We start from the raw sequence: 16,791 nt of genomic DNA on the forward strand, positions 1-16,791 counted from the left end.
TTACAGCATCACGAATAACATTCTCTAAGAAAACCTTCAGTACACCTCTGGTTTCCTCATAGATAAGGCCAGAGATACGTTTGACACCACCTCGTCGAGCAAGACGCCGAATAGCAGGTTTTGTGATTCCCGGAATGTTATCACGAAGAATTTTTCGGTGACGTTTAGCACCTCCTTTTCCCAATCCTTTACCTCCTTTTCCGCGTCCAGACATATTGATATAGTTGCGTACAGAACGAGTACAAAAACAACGTTTGAGTTAACAGAATTCAGACAGCTTTAAAAAGAGGCCATAAAATTACCTACTGCTCGTGGAAACACCCTAATTAACCAATAGAGTTGCGTCATTACAAAATGTTCCGAACATTTTGTACATTTTTTTAAGTAAAACTGTAGTTTTTTTAAAAATTCGTGGTCTTAATGTTTCAGTAAGGCAATAAATTTGGCATCGTTGGAATTCGCCAAACCTTCTGCTACTTACTAAAAAAAAAAAAAGTCAAAAGCTTTTGTGTATCAGAAGATACAGCCGTTTTCCCGTAGCCAAAAAACACAGATTTTATAAAAATGTTAAAGTAATGAGCGTAATGTCATTATGCAGCCAATCAGAAATTACTTTCTTAGCACCAATCAAATGGTTTGTTTTGAACCTTAGCTGTCAATCAATATGAGAAATAAAACTTTGGCGCGATAGTGCATTTTAGACCGTCTTGTGTATCCGTACTACATCGACTTCTTAAGATATGGCTCGTACAAAGCAAACTGCACGTAAATCTACTGGAGGAAAGGCTCCACGAAAACAACTCGCCACTAAAGCTGCGAGGAAAAGCGCACCAGCTACTGGAGGAGTGAAAAAACCACATCGTTACAGACCTGGTACAGTTGCTCTCAGAGAAATCAGAAGATACCAGAAGTCAACCGAGCTCTTGATCCGCAAGTTGCCTTTCCAGCGTCTTGTGCGAGAAATTGCTCAGGACTTCAAAACAGATCTGCGATTCCAGAGCACAGCCGTTATGGCTCTGCAAGAGGCTTCTGAAGCGTACCTTGTTGGCTTGTTCGAGGATACTAACTTGTGTGCCATTCACGCAAAACGAGTTACAATCATGCCTAAAGACATCCAGTTGGCAAGAAGAATTCGTGGGGAACGTGCCTAAGCATCTTACCAAACAAAAAACGGCTATTTTTATAGCCACACATCCATAAAAAATATTACGGCTAGCTTTTTATATCAAACTTTGTCCTGCTTTCTGTTTAAATTTTATGCTACATAAAAATTTTATGCTACATAAAGTTTGACAATGTTAAAAATATGAAGGGCAAGAAAAGTAAAAGCAAGAAAATAAGAAATTTAAAAACGAAAATACTTAAACTTAGGGAATCTAATCTTAAATTTACTCTTTTTTAACTGTTTAAGTGACTTAAACAAGTTTAACTTTGTACCAAGATAATGTTTTTTTGTAAATGTGTGGCTATAAAAATAGCCGTTTGTTAATGTAATAGCCAGATACACACAAATTATTTTTTTGCGGTCTTCTTTGCTGCCTTTTTGGGAGTCTTTTTGACCTTCTTTGCTGCAGGTTTTTTAGCAACAGGCTTCTTTGTGGGTTTCTTAGCTGCTGGTTTCTTAGCCGAGGCTTTCTTTGTGGCAGGCTTCTTTGCTGCTTTCTTTGGCGTGCTCTTCTTTGCTGGCTTCTTTTTTGGTGTACTTTTCTTTGCAGTAGGCTTCTTTGCCGTTGGCTTTTTTGCTGCGGCCTTTTTCTTAGGTTTTTCTTTTTTTACCTGACCTAGCTTGAATGATCCAGAAGCACCAGTGCCTTTAGTTTGAATCAAATCGCCTGATGTTACTCCTCGTTTAAGAGCCATTTTCAGATGATGATCTGAGTTTTCAGCAACTTTGTAATTTGCATGAATATATTTTGTAATAGCTTGGCGAGATGAACCACCGCGTTCCTTTAGGGTAGCGATAGCAGCCTTGATCATGTCCACATATTTAGGGTGATCAGCTGTCTTCTTTGCAGCAGGTTTCTTCTTGGGTGCGATTTTCTTTGGAGAAGCTGCTTCACTCATTTTTAATGTTTTCTTACAACAATCCAACGATAAACGATGCTTGTTATCACAGTAGAAGTATACTAAACATTACCGTGTAAATGAGATATAATTTAAGACGGTGCGAAGTATGCGGACGTAAAAGTACCACTCCCGGGAATTGATTTGGCGCGAAAACAGAAATGTGTGTTTCTGTACATCGTATAATGTCCGTTTTGGGTGCCGCGACTATGCGAAAGCATGTTAATTTTTATTTGTAGTACGACGCAATAGTCTGCAAGAGAAGCTGCTGGAGTTTGAGGTCTTCAGCATTACATCTAGTCTGTTAATTTGGGCTTCTTCCGCGCTCGTGTTAGGATTTTCATAAAGCGTTCTTTGGTTTGCGTTGCGTATGTCGGCCTACATCATCGACACGGCCTGTTTCCGGCTATTAGGAGCAATTCATATATTGGGCACTGCGTTTCGACTTTTTTATTAGACCACAGTAAAAAAATTCACTCACAGAAGTCCCTTTCTTTCATGGCTACAAACACGAAGAATTCTGTCGTAAGTAAAACGAATGCGCAAGCCAAAATGACGATGGGGCGAAGTCATAAGCATGGCCCTGTGGCCCAATGGATAAGGCATCTGACTACGAATCAGGGGATTCCAGGTTCGACTCCTGGCAGGGTCGCACTGTCGCATTTCGGCTGCATGGTCTACTGTGTAACGCGCGCGCACGTTCTGGCGTAATGCGTTGATAAACGGAATGTACGCAGACATATTGGAAAGTAATATCACGCACTTAGTATCGTCGCCTTTGTTAGCATTCATGTAAGTTACCATCCACTCGCTACAGTCGCTCTCCATCCTACGGCTAAATCAACAGCCGTGATTTTTACTATGTCGCCGTCCATCCGTACGCGGTGACAGTTGTAAGCTTTACAGTAACGTGACATGCTCCACAAGCAGTTACGGTGTGTGGACGATGCCTATCATGGCAACGCTTGTTCTTTATCGCTTCTCGGCCTAATGGCTAAGATCAAGTGTAGTATCTGTTCTTATCAGTTTAATATCTGGTAGGCCATTCTCTGAATGGTCAGTATATTAATCTGATTTTTGGCCTTGGGTCATGGAGGTGGATTCATTCACGCCGTGACCACGGGTTGCCTTGGTGTTGCACTATTACCGATGGCGACCCACATAAGCAATAAAAGAATAATAGCAGTCCTCTTTCCGACGGCACTCTGCATAGTCTACGGCGGGAACAAAACGCGTACACTGGGGGAGAATACAGCCTATGCCCCGCGACACGGCAGTTTATAACACACTCAAGCCACAAGCATTAACAAACTTTGAAGGGTACCCTCATGCTACGGTGCAGTTCCAACTCATACTTACCTGACGGGGAAGTAAAGACTGATCAATGAGGGTTTTCTTCCAGAGTAAGGCTCTTGCATTGCACTACGCTTGGGCTGACCTCTGCGATTACTGCAAACGTCAGTAACTCGACCGTACAATTTCTGGTAGTGGGGGCCTGCGTCCGCGCTCGCCCCCTCCTTAAGTCAAAATGAATGAGCTTAGAAAAGTTGCGCGGCCAAATGTCGGTGGTGACTTAAACGCTAAGGTAAAACCTCGCTTGGCTGTTACGAAACGTGATTGCGATATAAGTCCTCGGAAGGCGGCGGAATTTTATTTTATTTGCCATTCCGTCAGGGTTATTGGATGATCGGCAATAGATCGAGTTTGTATGCATTTGAAAGCTCTTTTTTCTCGTACTATCACCTGAAAATGTCGTAGGAAAATGTCATAGGAAACACTTTCAACAACCGCCACGTTCCTTAATTGTTATAACAAGAAATATATCACAGCAAATGAAAATGAAAAGCCTACGACACCGGGAGTTCCCAGGCGGTCCCCCATCCAAGTACTATCCCGGCCCGACGATGCTTAACTTCCGTGATCAGACGAGAACGGGTGTGTTCATCGTGGTATGGCCGTAGACATTAGTAGGTGCAAATACGTGCAATTTATTTTGACGTTGTGATCAAATTTTTTTATTTAATTTCTTTGAGTTACTTAGGACAAGGCGTATGCATGGATTATCTATTAGACTTTAAGGTTATAGTTTTGTGAAAAAAACAATGTTTTTTTAAAGATGTGTGGCTATAAAAATAGCCGTTGTTTTCTGAGTGTAGCGGTTTACTTCTTCTGTCCTTTGTCGTTCTTCTTTGGGAGTAAGACAGCTTGAATGTTTGGCAAAACACCACCAGCTGCAATGGTTACACCGCTCAAAAGTTTGTTTAATTCTTCATCATTACGAACAGCCAATTGTAAATGTCTTGGAATAATCCTAGCTTTTTTGTTGTCTCTTGCTGCGTTACCAGCCAACTCCAATATCTCAGCAGATAAATATTCCAAGACGGCTGCTAAGTAAACTGGTGCTCCAGATCCAATTCGGTTAGCATAGTGCCCTCTACGAAGGAATCTATGCACTCTACCGACTGGAAATTGAAGTCCAGCTCTTGAGGATCTTGTCTTGGCTTTAGCCTTAGCTTTTCCACCTTTTCCACGTCCAGACATAACTGCGATTTGATTTGTAAGTTAATACAAAAACGTACGAATATTTAACGTAAGTGTTAACGAAATAAACTTTACTCGTTTTTTCATCATAAAAATAGGATCGAAATCATGTTTTTTTAACCAATCATAATTAAGTATTAAACAAAAGATTTTTTTTTTAACCAATTAAATTGCGTATCGGCGTTTTCGGATCGAATTCGATCCGATTTTTTTACTTATAAACAAAAAGTTTTGACTTGCAGTTTAATGCTTATTTACAAGTTAAGTAGCAAAAATTTTTAACCATGTCTGACGCAGCAGCTAAAGGAGGAAAACAGGCACCTAAAGTAGCCAAGAAAGGTGAAAAAAGAGCCGGCAAAAAAGGAGGAAAGATTGGTGGAACTGGTGAAAAGAAACGCAAGAGAAAGAGAAAGGAAAGTTATGCTATTTACATCTACAATGTTTTGAAACAAGTTCACCCAGATGTCGGAGTTTCAAGCAAAGCTATGAGCATCATGAACTCATTTGTCAACGACATCTTTGAGCGCATTGCTTCCGAAGCTTCGCGTTTGGCTCTTCAAAACAAAAAGTCGACCATCTCTTCTCGTGAAATTCAAACCGCAGTACGTCTTCTCTTGCCTGGAGAACTTGCAAAACACGCAGTCAGTGAAGGAACAAAAGCCGTCACAAAATACACAAGCAGCAAGTAAACCAACGTCTACCAAACACAAACGGTCTTTTTTAAGACCACACATCTTTAAAAAAACATTTACTTGGCGTCACTACAAGTTAACCGAAGTTAATAAAACTTCTAAATAATGTGCTTAAGAACACTAGCCTACATTTAAAATACTTCCCCATGTGTGTGTGGATTAGCTTCACTTTTCATACGTATTATTAGCTGTACTTGCAGAAAAGACAAGTACATTGATCCATGTTATTGCTTACATTTAACTTAACCCAGCTTTTCACGGAAACACTCCCAGGCAAATTAACCCTACAAAGTATTTCTAAATTTTTTTTGTGTCATATATGACATAGTATCGTATAGCAATAAATGTAACTGTGACAAGACTTTACACATTGTGTAATTTGGAAGCGTGCACAAAGTAATGTTTTAAAAGATTTGTGGCTATAAAAATAGCCGTTTTTGTTGAGCAATGACAACGCTTAACCTCCGAATCCGTAAAGAGTTCTTCCTTGACGTTTTAAGGCATAAACAACATCCATAGCGGTAACGGTCTTGCGTTTAGCGTGCTCTGTGTAGGTTACAGCATCACGAATAACATTCTCTAAGAAAACCTTCAGTACACCTCTGGTTTCCTCATAGATAAGGCCAGAGATACGTTTGACACCACCTCGTCGAGCAAGACGCCGAATAGCAGGTTTTGTGATTCCCTGAATGTTATCACGAAGAATTTTTCGGTGACGTTTAGCACCTCCTTTTCCCAATCCTTTACCTCCTTTTCCGCGTCCAGACATATTGATATAGTTGCGTACAGAACGAGTACAAAAACAACGTTTGAGTTAACAGAATTCAGACAGCTTTAAAAAGAGGCCATAAAATTACCTACTGCTCGTGGAAACACCCTAATTAACCAATAGAGTTGCGTCATTACAAAATGTTCCGAACATTTTGTACATTTTTTTAAGTAAAACTGTAGTTTTTTTAAAAATTCGTGGTCTTAATGTTTCAGTAAGGCAATAAATTTGGCATCGTTGGAATTCGCCAAACCTTCTGCTACTTACTAAAAAAAAAAAAAGTCAAAAGCTTTTGTGTATCAGAAGATACAGCCGTTTTCCCGTAGCCAAAAAACACAGATTTTATAAAAATGTTAAAGTAATGAGCGTAATGTCATTATGCAGCCAATCAGAAATTACTTTCTTAGCACCAATCAAATGGTTTGTTTTGAACCTTAGCTGTCAATCAATATGAGAAATAAAACTTTGGCGCGATAGTGCATTTTAGACCGTCTTGTGTATCCGTACTACATCGACTTCTTAAAATATGGCTCGTACAAAGCAAACTGCACGTAAATCTACTGGAGGAAAGGCTCCACGAAAACAACTCGCCACTAAAGCTGCGAGGAAAAGCGCACCAGCTACTGGAGGAGTGAAAAAACCACATCGTTACAGACCTGGTACAGTTGCTCTCAGAGAAATCAGAAGATACCAGAAGTCAACCGAGCTCTTGATCCGCAAGTTGCCTTTCCAGCGTCTTGTGCGAGAAATTGCTCAGGACTTCAAAACAGATCTGCGATTCCAGAGCACAGCCGTTATGGCTCTGCAAGAGGCTTCTGAAGCGTACCTTGTTGGCTTGTTCGAGGATACTAACTTGTGTGCCATTCACGCAAAACGAGTTACAATCATGCCTAAAGACATCCAGTTGGCAAGAAGAATTCGTGGGGAACGTGCCTAAGCATCTTACCAAACAAAAAACGGCTATTTTTATAGCCACACATCCATAAAAAATATTACGGCTAGCTTTTTATATCAAACTTTGTCCTGCTTTCTGTTTAAATTTTATGCTACATAAAAATTTTATGCTACATAAAGTTTGACAATGTTAAAAATATGAAGGGCAAGAAAAGTAAAAGCAAGAAAATAAGAAATTTAAAAACGAAAATACTTAAACTTAGGGAATCTAATCTTAAATTTACTCTTTTTTAACTGTTTAAGTGACTTAAACAAGTTTAACTTTGTACCAAGATAATGCTTTTTTGTAAATGTGTGGCTATAAAAATAGCCGTTTGTTAATGTAATAGCCAGATACACACAAATTATTTTTTTGCGGTCTTCTTTGCTGCCTTTTTGGGAGTCTTTTTGACCTTCTTTGCTGCAGGTTTTTTAGCAACAGGCTTCTTTGTGGGTTTCTTAGCTGCTGGTTTCTTAGCCGAGGCTTTCTTTGTGGCAGGCTTCTTTGCTGCTTTCTTTGGCGTGCTCTTCTTTGCTGGCTTCTTTTTTGGTGTACTTTTCTTTGCAGTAGGCTTCTTTGCCGTTGGCTTTTTTGCTGCGGCCTTTTTCTTAGGTTTTTCTTTTTTTACCTGACCTAGCTTGAATGATCCAGAAGCACCAGTGCCTTTAGTTTGAATCAAATCGCCTGATGTTACTCCTCGTTTAAGAGCCATTTTCAGATGATGATCTGAGTTTTCAGCAACTTTGTAATTTGCATGAATATATTTTGTAATAGCTTGGCGAGATGAACCACCGCGTTCCTTTAGGGTAGCGATAGCAGCCTTGATCATGTCCACATATTTAGGGTGATCAGCTGTCTTCTTTGCAGCAGGTTTCTTCTTGGGTGCGATTTTCTTTGGAGAAGCTGCTTCACTCATTTTTAATGTTTTCTTACAACAATCCAACGATAAACGATGCTTGTTATCACAGTAGAAGTATACTAAACATTACCGTGTAAATGAGATATAATTTAAGACGGTGCGAAGTATGCGGACGTAAAAGTACCACTCCCGGGAATTGATTTGGCGCGAAAACAGAAATGTGTGTTTCTGTACATCGTATAATGTCCGTTTTGGGTGCCGCGACTATGCGAAAGCATGTTAATTTTTATTTGTAGTACGACGCAATAGTCTGCAAGAGAAGCTGCTGGAGTTTGAGGTCTTCAGCATTACATCTAGTCTGTTAATTTGGGCTTCTTCCGCGCTCGTGTTAGGATTTTCATAAAGCGTTCTTTGGTTTGCGTTGCGTATGTCGGCCTACATCATCGACACGGCCTGTTTCCGGCTATTAGGAGCAATTCATATATTGGGCACTGCGTTTCGACTTTTTTATTAGACCACAGTAAAAAAATTCACTCACAGAAGTCCCTTTCTTTCATGGCTACAAACACGAAGAATTCTGTCGTAAGTAAAACGAATGCGCAAGCCAAAATGACGATGGGGCGAAGTCATAAGCATGGCCCTGTGGCCCAATGGATAAGGCATCTGACTACGAATCAGGGGATTCCAGGTTCGACTCCTGGCAGGGTCGCACTGTCGCATTTCGGCTGCATGGTCTACTGTGTAACGCGCGCGCACGTTCTGGCGTAATGCGTTGATAAACGGAATGTACGCAGACATATTGGAAAGTAATATCACGCACTTAGTATCGTCGCCTTTGTTAGCATTCATGTAAGTTACCATCCACTCGCTACAGTCGCTCTCCATCCTACGGCTAAATCAACAGCCGTGATTTTTACTATGTCGCCGTCCATCCGTACGCGGTGACAGTTGTAAGCTTTACAGTAACGTGACATGCTCCACAAGCAGTTACGGTGTGTGGACGATGCCTATCATGGCAACGCTTGTTCTTTATCGCTTCTCGGCCTAATGGCTAAGATCAAGTGTAGTATCTGTTCTTATCAGTTTAATATCTGGTAGGCCATTCTCTGAATGGTCAGTATATTAATCTGATTTTTGGCCTTGGGTCATGGAGGTGGATTCATTCACGCCGTGACCACGGGTTGCCTTGGTGTTGCACTATTACCGATGGCGGCCCACATAAGCAATAAAAGAATAATAGCAGTCCTCTTTCCGACGGCACTCTGCATAGTCTACGGCGGGAACAAAACGCGTACACTGGGGGAGAATACAGCCTATGCCCCGCGACACGGCAGTTTATAACACACTCAAGCCACAAGCATTAACAAACTTTGAAGGGTACCCTCATGCTACGGTGCAGTTCCAACTCATACTTACCTGACGGGGAAGTAAAGACTGATCAATGAGGGTTTTCTTCCAGAGTGAGGCTCTTGCATTGCACTACGCTTGGGCTGACCTCTGCGATTACTGCAAACGTCAGTAACTCGACCGTACAATTTCTGGTAGTGGGGGCCTGCGTCCGCGCTCGCCCCCTCCTTAAGTCAAAATGAATGAGCTTAGAAAAGTTGCGCGGCCAAATGTCGGTGGTGACTTAAACGCTAAGGTAAAACCTCGCTTGGCTGTTACGAAACGTGATTGCGATATAAGTCCTCGGAAGGCGGCGGAATTTTATTTTATTTGCCATTCCGTCAGGGTTATTGGATGATCGGCAATAGATCGAGTTTGTATGCATTTGAAAGCTCTTTTTTCTCGTACTATCACCTGAAAATGTCGTAGGAAAATGTCATAGGAAACACTTTCAACAACCGCCACGTTCCTTAATTGTTATAACAAGAAATATATCACAGCAAATGAAAATGAAAAGCCTACGACACCGGGAGTTCCCAGGCGGTCCCCCATCCAAGTACTATCCCGGCCCGACGATGCTTAACTTCCGTGATCAGACGAGAACGGGTGTGTTCATCGTGGTATGGCCGTAGACATTAGTAGGTGCAAATACGTGCAATTTATTTTGACGTTGTGATCAAATTTTTTTATTTAATTTCTTTGAGTTACTTAGGACAAGGCGTATGCATGGATTATCTATTAGACTTTAAGGTTATAGTTTTGTGAAAAAAACAATGTTTTTTTAAAGATGTGTGGCTATAAAAATAGCCGTTGTTTTCTGAGTGTAGCGGTTTACTTCTTCTGTCCTTTGTCGTTCTTCTTTGGGAGTAAGACAGCTTGAATGTTTGGCAAAACACCACCAGCTGCAATGGTTACACCGCTCAAAAGTTTGTTTAATTCTTCATCATTACGAACAGCCAATTGTAAATGTCTTGGAATAATCCTAGCTTTTTTGTTGTCTCTTGCTGCGTTACCAGCCAACTCCAATATCTCAGCAGATAAATATTCCAAGACGGCTGCTAAGTAAACTGGTGCTCCAGATCCAATTCGGTTAGCATAGTGCCCTCTACGAAGGAATCTATGCACTCTACCGACTGGAAATTGAAGTCCAGCTCTTGAGGATCTTGTCTTGGCTTTAGCCTTAGCTTTTCCACCTTTTCCACGTCCAGACATAACTGCGATTTGATTTGTAAGTTAATACAAAAACGTACGAATATTTAACGTAAGTGTTAACGAAATAAACTTTACTCGTTTTTTCATCATAAAAATAGGATCGAAATCATGTTTTTTTAACCAATCATAATTAAGTATTAAACAAAAGATTTTTTTTTTAACCAATTAAATTGCGTATCGGCGTTTTCGGATCGAATTCGATCCGATTTTTTTACTTATAAACAAAAAGTTTTGACTTGCAGTTTAATGCTTATTTACAAGTTAAGTAGCAAAAATTTTTAACCATGTCTGACGCAGCAGCTAAAGGAGGAAAACAGGCACCTAAAGTAGCCAAGAAAGGTGAAAAAAGAGCCGGCAAAAAAGGAGGAAAGATTGGTGGAACTGGTGAAAAGAAACGCAAGAGAAAGAGAAAGGAAAGTTATGCTATTTACATCTACAATGTTTTGAAACAAGTTCACCCAGATGTCGGAGTTTCAAGCAAAGCTATGAGCATCATGAACTCATTTGTCAACGACATCTTTGAGCGCATTGCTTCCGAAGCTTCGCGTTTGGCTCTTCAAAACAAAAAGTCGACCATCTCTTCTCGTGAAATTCAAACCGCAGTACGTCTTCTCTTGCCTGGAGAACTTGCAAAACACGCAGTCAGTGAAGGAACAAAAGCCGTCACAAAATACACAAGCAGCAAGTAAACCAACGTCTACCAAACACAAACGGTCTTTTTTAAGACCACACATCTTTAAAAAAACATTTACTTGGCGTCACTACAAGTTAACCGAAGTTAATAAAACTTCTAAATAATGTGCTTAAGATCACTAGCCTACATTTAAAATACTTCCCCATGTGTGTGTGGATTAGCTTCACTTTTCATACGTATTATTAGCTGTACTTGCAGAAAAGACAAGTACATTGATCCATGTTATTGCTTACATTTAACTTAACCCAGCTTTTCACGGAAACACTCCCAGGCAAATTAACCCTACAAAGTATTTCTAAATTTTTTTTGTGTCATATATGACATAGTATCGTATAGCAATAAATGTAACTGTGACAAGACTTTACACATTGTGTAATTTGGAAGCGTGCACAAAGTAATGTTTTAAAAGATTTGTGGCTATAAAAATAGCCGTTTTTGTTGAGCAATGACAACGCTTAACCTCCGAATCCGTAAAGAGTTCTTCCTTGACGTTTTAAGGCATAAACAACATCCATAGCGGTAACGGTCTTGCGTTTAGCGTGCTCTGTGTAGGTTACAGCATCACGAATAACATTCTCTAAGAAAACCTTCAGTACACCTCTGGTTTCCTCATAGATAAGGCCAGAGATACGTTTGACACCACCTCGTCGAGCAAGACGCCGAATAGCAGGTTTTGTGATTCCCTGAATGTTATCACGAAGAATTTTTCGGTGACGTTTAGCACCTCCTTTTCCCAATCCTTTACCTCCTTTTCCGCGTCCAGACATATTGATATAGTTGCGTACAGAACGAGTACAAAAACAACGTTTGAGTTAACAGAATTCAGACAGCTTTAAAAAGAGGCCATAAAATTACCTACTGCTCGTGGAAACACCCTAATTAACCAATAGAGTTGCGTCATTACAAAATGTTCCGAACATTTTGTACATTTTTTTAAGTAAAACTGTAGTTTTTTTAAAAATTCGTGGTCTTAATGTTTCAGTAAGGCAATAAATTTGGCATCGTTGGAATTCGCCAAACCTTCTGCTACTTACTAAAAAAAAAAAAAGTCAAAAGCTTTTGTGTATCAGAAGATACAGCCGTTTTCCCGTAGCCAAAAAACACAGATTTTATAAAAATGTTAAAGTAATGAGCGTAATGTCATTATGCAGCCAATCAGAAATTACTTTCTTAGCACCCATCAAATGGTTTGTTTTGAACCTTAGCTGTCAATCAATATGAGAAATAAAACTTTGGCGCGATAGTGCATTTTAGACCGTCTTGTGTATCCGTACTACATCGACTTCTTAAAATATGGCTCGTACAAAGCAAACTGCACGTAAATCTACTGGAGGAAAGGCTCCACGAAAACAACTCGCCACTAAAGCTGCGAGGAAAAGCGCACCAGCTACTGGAGGAGTGAAAAAACCACATCGTTACAGACCTGGTACAGTTGCTCTCAGAGAAATCAGAAGATACCAGAAGTCAACCGAGCTCTTGATCCGCAAGTTGCCTTTCCAGCGTCTTGTGCGAGAAATTGCTCAGGACTTCAAAACAGATCTGCGATTCCAGAGCACAGCCGTTATGGCTCTGCAAGAGGCTTCTGAAGCGTACCTTGTTGGCTTGTTCGAGGATACTAACTTGTGTGCCATTCACGCAAAACGAGTTACAATCATGCCTAAAGACATCCAGTTGGCAAGAAGAATTCGTGGGGAACGTGCCTAAGCATCTTACCAAACAAAAAACGGCTATTTTTATAGCCACACATCCATAAAAAATATTACGGCTAGCTTTTTATATCAAACTTTGTCCTGCTTTCTGTTTAAATTTTATGCTACATAAAAATTTTATGCTACATAAAGTTTGACAATGTTAAAAATATGAAGGGCAAGAAAAGTAAAAGCAAGAAAATAAGAAATTTAAAAACGAAAATACTTAAACTTAGGGAATCTAATCTTAAATTTACTCTTTTTTAACTGTTTAAGTGACTTAAACAAGTTTAACTTTGTACCAAGATAATGTTTTTTTGTAAATGTGTGGCTATAAAAATAGCCGTTTGTTAATGTAATAGCCAGATACACACAAATTATTTTTTTGCGGTCTTCTTTGCTGCCTTTTTGGGAGTCTTTTTGACCTTCTTTGCTGCAGGTTTTTTAGCAACAGGCTTCTTTGTGGGTTTCTTAGCTGCTGGTTTCTTAGCCGAGGCTTTCTTTGTGGCAGGCTTCTTTGCTGCTTTCTTTGGCGTGCTCTTCTTTGCTGGCTTCTTTTTTGGTGTACTTTTCTTTGCAGTAGGCTTCTTTGCCGTTGGCTTTTTTGCTGCGGCCTTTTTCTTAGGTTTTTCTTTTTTTACCTGACCTAGCTTGAATGATCCAGAAGCACCAGTGCCTTTAGTTTGAATCAAATCGCCTGATGTTACTCCTCGTTTAAGAGCCATTTTCAGATGATGATCTGAGTTTTCAGCAACTTTGTAATTTGCATGAATATATTTTGTAATAGCTTGGCGAGATGAACCACCGCGTTCCTTTAGGGTAGCGATAGCAGCCTTGATCATGTCCACATATTTAGGGTGATCAGCTGTCTTCTTTGCAGCAGGTTTCTTCTTGGGTGCGATTTTCTTTGGAGAAGCTGCTTCACTCATTTTTAATGTTTTCTTACAACAATCCAACGATAAACGATGCTTGTTATCACAGTAGAAGTATACTAAACATTACCGTGTAAATGAGATATAATTTAAGACGGTGCGAAGTATGCGGACGTAAAAGTACCACTCCCGGGAATTGATTTGGCGCGAAAACAGAAATGTGTGTTTCTGTACATCGTATAATGTCCGTTTTGGGTGCCGCGACTATGCGAAAGCATGTTAATTTTTATTTGTAGTACGACGCAATAGTCTGCAAGAGAAGCTGCTGGAGTTTGAGGTCTTCAGCATTACATCTAGTCTGTTAATTTGGGCTTCTTCCGCGCTCGTGTTAGGATTTTCATAAAGCGTTCTTTGGTTTGCGTTGCGTATGTCGGCCTACATCATCGACACGGCCTGTTTCCGGCTATTAGGAGCAATTCATATATTGGGCACTGCGTTTCGACTTTTTTATTAGACCACAGTAAAAAAATTCACTCACAGAAGTCCCTTTCTTTCATGGCTACAAACACGAAGAATTCTGTCGTAAGTAAAACGAATGCGCAAGCCAAAATGACGATGGGGCGAAGTCATAAGCATGGCCCTGTGGCCCAATGGATAAGGCATCTGACTACGAATCAGGGGATTCCAGGTTCGACTCCTGGCAGGGTCGCACTGTCGCATTTCGGCTGCATGGTCTACTGTGTAACGCGCGCGCACGTTCTGGCGTAATGCGTTGATAAACGGAATGTACGCAGACATATTGGAAAGTAATATCACGCACTTAGTATCGTCGCCTTTGTTAGCATTCATGTAAGTTACCATCCACTCGCTACAGTCGCTCTCCATCTTACGGCTAAATCAACAGCCGTGATTTTTACCATGTCGCCGTCCATCCGTACGCGGTGACAGTTGTAAGCTTTACAGTAACGTGATATGCTCCACAAGCAGTTACGGTGTGTGGACGATGCCTATCATGGCAACGCTTGTTCTTTATCGCTTCTCGGCCTAATGGCTAAGATCAAGTGTAGTATCTGTTCTTATCAGTTTAATATCTGGTAGGCCATTCTCTGAATGGTCAGTATATTAATCTGATTTTTGGCCTTGGGTCATGGAGGTGGATTCATTCACGCCGTGACCACGGGTTGCCTTGGTGTTGCACTATTACCGATGGCGGCCCACATAAGCAATAAAAGAATAATAGCAGTCCTCTTTCCGACGGCACTCTGCATAGTCTACGGCGGGAACAAAACGCGTACACTGGGGGAGAATACAGCCTATGCCCCGCGACACGGCAGTTTATAACACACTCAAGCCACAAGCATTAACAAACTTTGAAGGGTACCCTCATGCTACGGTGCAGTTCCAACTCATACTTACCTGACGGGGAAGTAAAGACTGATCAATGAGGGTTTTCTTCCAGAGTGAGGCTCTTGCATTGCACTACGCTTGGGCTGACCTCTGCGATTACTGCAAACGTCAGTAACTCGACCGTACAATTTCTGGTAGTGGGGGCCTGCGTCCGCGCTCGCCCCCTCCTTAAGTCAAAATGAATGAGCTTAGAAAAGTTGCGCGGCCAAATGTCGGTGGTGACTTAAACGCTAAGGTAAAACCTCGCTTGGCTGTTACGAAACGTGATTGCGATATAAGTCCTCGGAAGGCGGCGGAATTTTATTTTATTTGCCATTCCGTCAGGGTTATTGGATGATCGGCAATAGATCGAGTTTGTATGCATTTGAAAGCTCTTTTTTCTCGTACTATCACCTGAAAATGTCGTAGGAAAATGTCATAGGAAACACTTTCAACAACCGCCACGTTCCTTAATTGTTATAACAAGAAATATATCACAGCAAATGAAAATGAAAAGCCTACGACACCGGGAGTTCCCAGGCGGTCCCCCATCCAAGTACTATCCCGGCCCGACGATGCTTAACTTCCGTGATCAGACGAGAACGGGTGTGTTCATCGTGGTATGGCCGTAGACATTAGTAGGTGCAAATACGTGCAATTTATTTTGACGTTGTGATCAAATTTTTTTATTTAATTTCTTTGAGTTACTTAGGACAAGGCGTATGCATGGATTATCTATTAGACTTTAAGGTTATAGTTTTGTGAAAAAAACAATGTTTTTTTAAAGATGTGTGGCTATAAAAATAGCCGTTGTTTTCTGAGTGTAGCGGTTTACTTCTTCTGTCCTTTGTCGTTCTTCTTTGGGAGTAAGACAGCTTGAATGTTTGGCAAAACACCACCAGCTGCAATGGTTACACCGCTCAAAAGTTTGTTTAATTCTTCATCATTACGAACAGCCAATTGTAAATGTCTTGGAATAATCCTAGCTTTTTTGTTGTCTCTTGCTGCGTTACCAGCCAACTCCAATATCTCAGCAGATAAATATTCCAAGACGGCTGCTAAGTAAACTGGTGCTCCAGATCCAATTCGGTTAGCATAGTGCCCTCTACGAAGGAATCTATGCACTCTACCGACTGGAAATTGAAGTCCAGCTCTTGAGGATCTTGTCTTGGCTTTAGCCTTAGCTTTTCCACCTTTTCCACGTCCAGACATAACTGCGATTTGATTTGTAAGTTAATACAAAAACGTACGAATATTTAACGTAAGTGTTAACGAAATAAACTTTACTCGTTTTTTCATCATAAAAATAGGATCGAAATCATGTTTTTTTAACCAATCATAATTAAGTATTAAACAAAAGATTTTTTTTTTAACCAATTAAATTGCGTATCGGCGTTTTCGGATCGAATTCGATCCGATTTTTTTACTTATAAACAAAAAGTTTTGACTTGCAGTTTAATGCTTATTTACAAGTTAAGTAGCAAAAATTTTTAACCATGTCTGACGCAGCAGCTAAAGGAGGAAAACAGGCACCTAAAGTAGCCAAGAAAGGTGAAAAAAGAGCCGGCAAAAAAGGAGGAAAGATTGGTGGAACTGGTGAAAAGAAACGCAAGAGAAAGAGAAAGGAAAGTTATGCTATTTACATCTACAATGTTTTGAAACAAGTTCACCCAGATGTCGGAGTTTCAAGCAAA

At 40.5% G+C, this 16,791-nt stretch overlaps 12 non-coding genes across 12 annotated transcripts; 9 read left to right on the plus strand and 3 right to left on the minus strand.

Annotated features, from left to right (window-relative positions):
- Window positions 1-2,643: 2,643 nt before the first annotated feature.
- On the plus strand, window positions 2,644-2,716 carry Trnar-acg (transfer RNA arginine (anticodon ACG)). Its single transcript has one exon. It is a non-coding gene; the product is annotated as a tRNA-Arg (tRNA).
- Window positions 2,717-3,038: 322 nt separating this feature from the next.
- Window positions 3,039-3,230, plus strand: LOC130661458 (U2 spliceosomal RNA). The gene has a single exon (XR_008988650.1). It is a non-coding gene; the product is annotated as a U2 spliceosomal RNA (small nuclear RNA).
- Window positions 3,231-3,415: 185 nt separating this feature from the next.
- LOC130660443 (U1 spliceosomal RNA) lies at window positions 3,416-3,580 on the plus strand. Its single transcript, XR_008987642.1, has one exon. It is a non-coding gene; the product is annotated as a U1 spliceosomal RNA (small nuclear RNA).
- A 328-nt stretch (window positions 3,581-3,908) lies between these two features.
- LOC130658235 (5S ribosomal RNA) lies at window positions 3,909-4,027 on the minus strand. Its single transcript, XR_008985451.1, has one exon. It is a non-coding gene; the product is annotated as a 5S ribosomal RNA (ribosomal RNA).
- A 4,468-nt stretch (window positions 4,028-8,495) lies between these two features.
- On the plus strand, window positions 8,496-8,568 carry Trnar-acg (transfer RNA arginine (anticodon ACG)). Its single transcript has one exon. It is a non-coding gene; the product is annotated as a tRNA-Arg (tRNA).
- Window positions 8,569-8,890: 322 nt separating this feature from the next.
- On the plus strand, window positions 8,891-9,082 carry LOC130661239 (U2 spliceosomal RNA). The gene has a single exon (XR_008988433.1). It is a non-coding gene; the product is annotated as a U2 spliceosomal RNA (small nuclear RNA).
- A 185-nt stretch (window positions 9,083-9,267) lies between these two features.
- On the plus strand, window positions 9,268-9,432 carry LOC130660193 (U1 spliceosomal RNA). Its single transcript, XR_008987394.1, has one exon. It is a non-coding gene; the product is annotated as a U1 spliceosomal RNA (small nuclear RNA).
- Window positions 9,433-9,760: 328 nt separating this feature from the next.
- LOC130658236 (5S ribosomal RNA) lies at window positions 9,761-9,879 on the minus strand. Its single transcript, XR_008985453.1, has one exon. It is a non-coding gene; the product is annotated as a 5S ribosomal RNA (ribosomal RNA).
- A 4,468-nt stretch (window positions 9,880-14,347) lies between these two features.
- Trnar-acg (transfer RNA arginine (anticodon ACG)) lies at window positions 14,348-14,420 on the plus strand. The gene has a single exon. It is a non-coding gene; the product is annotated as a tRNA-Arg (tRNA).
- Window positions 14,421-14,742: 322 nt separating this feature from the next.
- Window positions 14,743-14,934, plus strand: LOC130661241 (U2 spliceosomal RNA). The gene has a single exon (XR_008988434.1). It is a non-coding gene; the product is annotated as a U2 spliceosomal RNA (small nuclear RNA).
- A 185-nt stretch (window positions 14,935-15,119) lies between these two features.
- LOC130660195 (U1 spliceosomal RNA) lies at window positions 15,120-15,284 on the plus strand. The gene has a single exon (XR_008987396.1). It is a non-coding gene; the product is annotated as a U1 spliceosomal RNA (small nuclear RNA).
- A 328-nt stretch (window positions 15,285-15,612) lies between these two features.
- Window positions 15,613-15,731, minus strand: LOC130658237 (5S ribosomal RNA). Its single transcript, XR_008985454.1, has one exon. It is a non-coding gene; the product is annotated as a 5S ribosomal RNA (ribosomal RNA).
- Between the last annotated feature and the right edge of the window lie 1,060 nt (window positions 15,732-16,791).

The sequence above is a fragment of the Hydractinia symbiolongicarpus genome, chromosome 9, assembly GCF_029227915.1.
Source record: "Hydractinia symbiolongicarpus strain clone_291-10 chromosome 9, HSymV2.1, whole genome shotgun sequence".
NCBI classification, from domain to species: Eukaryota; Metazoa; Cnidaria; class Hydrozoa; order Anthoathecata; family Hydractiniidae; genus Hydractinia; species Hydractinia symbiolongicarpus.